Source organism: Brassica oleracea, chromosome C4 (assembly GCF_000695525.1).
Source record: "Brassica oleracea var. oleracea cultivar TO1000 chromosome C4, BOL, whole genome shotgun sequence".
NCBI lineage: Eukaryota > Viridiplantae > Streptophyta > Magnoliopsida > Brassicales > Brassicaceae > Brassica > Brassica oleracea.
Genome location: NC_027751.1, coordinates 13,927,266 through 13,933,939, shown reverse-complemented (window position 1 = coordinate 13,933,939; position 6,674 = coordinate 13,927,266).

The following is a 6,674-nucleotide window of genomic DNA, read 5'->3' as shown; positions in this document are numbered from 1 at the left end:
TAGGTGTTGAACATCGCTCTATCGGTGCAAATGTGGGTGGTTGCACCCGTGTCATACAACCATTCCTTGGGGTTGTTGATTTCAACCATGTTGGCTTCAGTCACCACAGCAACGAGATCCTCCTCAGTGAGATTTGCCTGAGCCTTCTCATCCTTGATCTTTTTGCGACACTCAACAGTCTTGTACCCCACTTTGTGGCATTAGTGACATTTCCCCTTGAACTTCTCCACATTCGCATTCATTACCTTTGTTCTTGAAGTTTTTTTCAGAAGCCTTCAAGGCTGCAGCAGTTTTGGAAGGCTTGGCAGGAGAATTAGTGTGTGCCTTTCCTTTGCCTTTGTGCTCCTTAGTAGTGACCTTGTCAGGAGTTCGGTTTTTGGATTCCATCTGAAGCGTCATGATGAGCTCCTCGAGCCCCATCTTCTTCTTCTTGTGCTTCAAGTAGTTCTTGAAATCCGCATAGCTTGGAGAAAGCTTTTCAATGAAGCTGAGAATTGTGAATGTCTCGCAGATGGACATTCCTTCAGCAGCGATTTCATGGCAAATGAGCTGAAGCGCTTCCACCTGATCCATGATGGGTTTTGAATCCATCATTTTGAAGTCGTGGAATTTTGAGACCACATACTTCTGGCAGCCAGCGTCCTCACTTCTGTACTTCTTGTCCAGTGATCTCCATAGCTCTTTCGCCGTGGGGATCTCACAGTACACACGGTACAATGGATCAATGAGACGACCCAAAATGTAACCTTTGCAGATGAAGTCGGAATGCACCCACATGTCAACTGTTGCGAGACTATGAACATCATCGATCCCGTAAGGAATAAGGGGCTTGTCCTTCTGGATGAACTTGTCCAGCTTCATTGTTGTCAGGAAGAACATCATCTTCTTCTGCCACGTTTTGAAGCCTTTGCCATCAAACTTCTCTGGCATCAGTCCTTGAGTGAACACACTAGGGACAGCCTGAGGAGTTTGAACTGCCACCGGACCACTTGCAATTGCTGAAACTGAACCCGTCTGATAAAGAACAGCACCGAATAGACTCCGGCGAGGGGTTTCATCAGCAGCATTTCCCGCAGGGAGGATAGTGCTTGTTGTTGCTGCAGCGTTTGACGCTGTGATGTTTCCAACGGCTGCCACAGTTGCATCAGTGGCTGCAACGTTGAGTGGAGTTGTTGTGACATCAATGGGGGTGTTGTTATCGTTCGTCATTTTTCTGTAGAGAAAACATGAAGACGGATTAGTACTCCAATCAACAAATAACATATTATTTTTAAGCAAAAAATAATAGTCTAAAATCGATTTTCAGTTTTAGAGTTTGAACCAAATCATATCGATATAAGTCTTGAGAAAAACGTTTTGCAAACTCGCTTAAAAGCGTTTGCAGAAATCGTTTTGTATAGACTTAGAATGTTTCACAAACTCGCTTAAGAAAGCGGTTATTGAAAACGATTCATGTAAATAACATATTGTTAATGTATCAAAACCGTTTCGCGATAATGCTAGAAAGCAATCCGCAAAGCGTTATGAAACAAATAAGAAACGTTTCGCGGAAGGGCTATAAAGCAAATCGCAAACTCATTTCCAAAAGAACATAGAAACGTTTCGCGGATAAGCATATAGAAAATCGCAAACATCGTTTTAATGAAACCATAACAGGTTTGTATGAATTGAATATGAATAAACGTTTTTCGGTAGTGCTACAGAGCAAAACACAAACCGTTTATGAGATATATTACAAACATTTCGCGGAAGTGCTAGAAAGCAAATCGCAAACTCATTTCCAAAAGAACATAGAAACGTTTCGCGGATAAGCATATAGAAAATCGCAAACATCGTTTTAATGAAACCATAACAGGTTTGTATGAATTGAATATGAATAAACGTTTTTCGGTAGTGCTACAGAGCAAAACACAAACCGTTTATGAGATATATTACAAACATTTCGCGGAAGTGCTAGAAAGCAAATCGCAAACACGGTTCCAAACCCTTTTTTATAGATCGTTCTTCAATCCGATCAAATGCTTTAGATAGAAAGCGAAATAAGAGTTAAGATTGTAGAAGCCGGAAAACCGGATCAAAAGAAACGATATAATATAAACGATGTTAAGGACAATATATAAACGATTCGAAACCGCAATGAAAATGAAAGCATGGAGTCGAGACGAATCTCTTTCCTTAACTCTTAATATTCGCTCCGTTAGTACGACGGATCTATACGAATATGAGTCCCATGATAAAACCATGATAGGTTATCACGCGGCACTCGTGAAGAAACTCTACGAACTAATATTTGTACGAAACACTCTCTAGAACTTACGCTAAAGGATTTGCTGGTTTTGGTTGTGAAAAAACGTTAAAAAATGAAGAAAGAAGAGAGTTGATATATAAAGAGGAGACGAGGAGCGGTTTTTCAAAACTGTTGCCAACGTTTTCCGAAAATCTCTCAAGGATCTCGGAGTGGAACGTTGAGCAACTTTCTCCGCAAGTTTCTCTCTTGTTGACTCGGTTCTGATCCATTTCGAACCGATAAACTTTGTGTCATTTTTAGACAAACCACATGTCGTTTATACTCAAATGTCATGCTGTTTTTTAGAAATGAAATGGCAAAAACGTTGAGCTTAGTCCAAAAAGAATCTTATTGGGCCGCAAGCCCTCCACCAAGGCCCAAGGCCCAAAGCCCACGCGGAGCCGAGCCGGCCGGACGGCGGCGGCGGTGCGCGCGTGGAGAACCTTCCTCTCTCTCCATGCTGTTTAAGCCATGGTATATGAGTGACCATGTTTATATTGCTCATTTCTCCTACTCTTCCCCGATGTGGGACTCTTCCTCATCTCTTCATTAAAGCTTTATTGGGCTGTTTAACGTAATAGCCCAAGTCATTTGCTTTTCGCCATTTTAATTAAAACCCATTTGGTTTAATGGATCCAACAGATAGAGCCACCTTCCATCGATACAACCCCTCCAACGGAAGAAATAAAGACAATGCTTCCAAATCCAGAAGCTTTTAGGAGAGGATGTGAAAGTTGGCTATTGGCCATATAATTGTTATGTTATATTTCCTAATGTATAAAGGAAACATTCTATGGTATCTTAGGTTTAGCCGACCTAAGGGTTTTGTATATATACGTTTGTATGGAAAAGGTTAATAACAAGTCAATTTGATATCAAATCTTCACGGTATTAGAGCAATAAACACAAAGTTTATCGTCTCTAGTTCTTTGGAAATCTTGTGTCGTTAGTAATGATGGAAACAGGTGCAAAAACTGATGAAACTTCATCAATTTCACCATACTCGTTGTTTGTTTCAGACAACCCTGGAGCCGTCATAACCTATGTTCAGTTGAATGGAGACAACTACAATGAATGGTCGTCGGAGATGCTGAATGCCTTGAAAGCAAAACGTAAGCTAGGGTTCATCAATGGAACACTGAAAAAACCAGCTGAAGGGAGTCTAGACCTAGAGAATTGGCTCGCAGTGAACTCTATGCTGGTAGGTTGGATTCATATTTCCATTCAACCAAGGGTGCGTTCAACGATGACGTATATGGACACACATCAACTTTGGTCTAATTTTAAGGAGCGTTTCTCGGTGGGAAACACAGTGAAGATTCATCAGATAAAGGCTCAGTTAGCCTCGTGTAGACAATAAGGTCAATCCATGTTGGATTATTTTGGTAAGCTCTCAACCCTGTGGGAAGAGCTGCAGTCGTATCAACCCATTCACGTTTGCTCTTGTGGAGCTGCGACAGTGATCGCAAGAGAAAGGGAGCAAAAGAAGATACATCAGTTTGTGATGGAATTGGATGATGCAAGATTCAGAGCCATCTGTACAACCATCATTGGTAATGGATCCATTGTCGTCGTTAGAAGAAATATATAACAAAATTGTATGAGAGGAACAGAGGATCGTGGCAGCTCGTGGTCACGAACAGCAACAAGAAGCAGTTGGGTTCTTGGCTCGTCATGATGTTTCACAGCCGAACAATTTGGAAGCGAGACAAGAGAACTAACTTTTAAAGCCAAGAAACATGCTCTGTTCTCACTGCGGCAGATCTGGTCATGAAAAACGAGATTGTTGGCAGATTATTGGGTTCCCGGAGTGGTGGCCTGATCGTAACAACAGTGGAGGCCGTGGTAGAGGTGGTCGCAACGCTGGCTCGGGTGGTTCAGGTCGTGGACGTGCACAAGCAACTGCTGCACACGCTACAACTGCACATGCTACGAGCTCTAATACATTATCAATCCCAGGGTTAACGTCCGATCAGTGGAAGATTCTCACAAAAATGATTCAAGAGAAGTCTAGTAGCAACAGTTCAGATAAGTTGTCTGGTAAGAAAGAACTTGGTGATGTTATTCTTGATACAGGTGCCTCGCGCCATATGACAGGGAATTTGTCGCTGTTAACAAACGTCAAGAATGTGCCTCCTTGCTCTGTCGGGTTCGCGGATGGTAGCAAAACCTTGGCTACGAGCGTTGGAGTGTTTCCATTGTCTGACACAGTCTTGTTGGATAATGTGTTATATGTCCCTGTATTAAACTGCACATTGATATCAGTATCTAAGTTACTAAAACAGACAAATTGTCTTGCAAAACAGATACGGTTTGTGTTTTACAGGACCATTTTTCGAGGACTTTGATTGGAGCCAGTGAAGAGCGTGATGGGGTCTACTATTTTATATGGATGTCGAGTCATAAAGCAGTTGGAGGTTCAGATCAAGCTTTGTGGCCTCAACACTTAGGACACCTGTCGTTTTCAGTGCTTTCAGATTTGTCTTTTTCTTCTTCTAAAGTAGCTGGTTCTCGTCCTTGTGACGTTTGTTGTAGAGCCAAGCAAACACATGAAGTATTCTATGATAGTATGAATAAAACAAAGGATTGTTTTTCTCTTATTCATGTTGATGTTTGGGGTCCCTATCGGGTTCCTTCCTCTTGTGGCGCAGTGTATTTTTTGACAATTGTAGACAAATTTTCTAAAACAGTCTGGACGTACCTATTGCTAGCGAAATCTGAGGTGAAACAAGTCTTGTTACAGTTCTTTGCGTACACAGAAAAACAATTCAACAAGTCTATTAAGATGGTGCGTAGCGACAACGGTACGGAGTTCATGGTCATGTCCCCGTATTTCTGAGAAAAAGGAATAGTCCATCAGACCAGTTGTGTTTCTACACCACAACAAATTGGGAGAGTTGAAAGAAAGCATAGGCATATCCTCAACGTGGCACGCACAATTATGTTTCAAGCGAGCATGCCTATCAAGTTCTGGGGTGAAGCCGTGTTAACCGCTGCTTACTTAATAAATCGAACTCCATCCTCCATTCACAAGGGAAAGTCACCGTATGAGATACTCCATGGCGTGAAACAAGACTACAAGCAACTGCGAGTTTTCGGCTCAGAATGTCATGTTCATCGAGCATCATGCGATAAGGATAAGTTTGGTGTGCGTAGTCGCGTGTGTGTGTTTGTTGGCTTCCCGTTTGGGAAGAAAAGTTGGAAGGTCTACAACATCTCGAGAAACCAAAAACTCATTGTTCTCTATATATCAAGACTTGAAATGCATAAGTATTGAAATGTGAAATGTGAATAGTAAAATTAAACTTTAAATCCAAAAACAAAGTTAAATATCAATCTGTAATAATAGATTATCGATAACAAAAATAAACTAATACCGACCAAATGACAACAACGAATTTAGGTTCTCTTTCTCATCTTCCACTTCATTTTTTTTTCAAACGCCATAGATCTTCATCAGAATCTTAAAAAATCACAAATAAATCACAAATTAAATAGTGTAAATGAGATTCACGAAAAAAATCAAAAAAAAAAATGAGATACATAGTCGATATCCGACAGCAGAAAAAAATATTACTAAAATCTGAAAATCTCACTTTTTTATTTGAATAAAAAAATAAAATTTAATAACATAACTAAGAAATCTAAAAAAAATTACTAAGTGGTTAATCCGGTTGTCGGGTTCCGGGTTTTAGTGATTTTTTGCGGGTTTTACTGGGTTTTTAAATAATAGGTTTTTCATAAAACTCAAACCGGATTATATTCGGGTCACCGGGTTTACCGGTTCAACCGCGGGTCTGGGTCAGGTTTCAAAACACTGGGTAAAACTAATCATAAAAGACCAACATTCTATCTGAGTTAAAGGTAAACCTAATCATGTGATAACAATCGATTACTGACAATTGATTGTGTTATCTTATTGAAAACTAGGGGTTGGTCCGCCCTACGGGCGGGTAGGTTTACAATAAAATATTTTATATTAAAATAAATTTTAATTTTCTAAAACATTTAAAACTACTCTAATCCGAATATAATAAATATTTTTTTTTTCTAAGATCATATTGTAAATTTTATTTGTTAACATTTAACGTTTGAACAATTGTTATAATTTCTTTTCTAATATCATTACCTTATTTGTTATTTGAGTTTTTTTTAAAAAAAATTCTTAGTTGGTAGTGCATTAGGTTTGGATTTGGAATTAATATGTGTGATAATGATGTTAGCTTTTTAAAATGTTGTACGCCAGAAAGTGATTGCATGAGGTCACTTGGAGGAGGAACTAAATGTGATGTGAGTGAGTTTGTATGCTTCTGAAACTGATTTATAGTATATAATACTGGTAAATTTGATTTGTATGAACAATTTTGACTGGAGAAGAAGTGTTCGG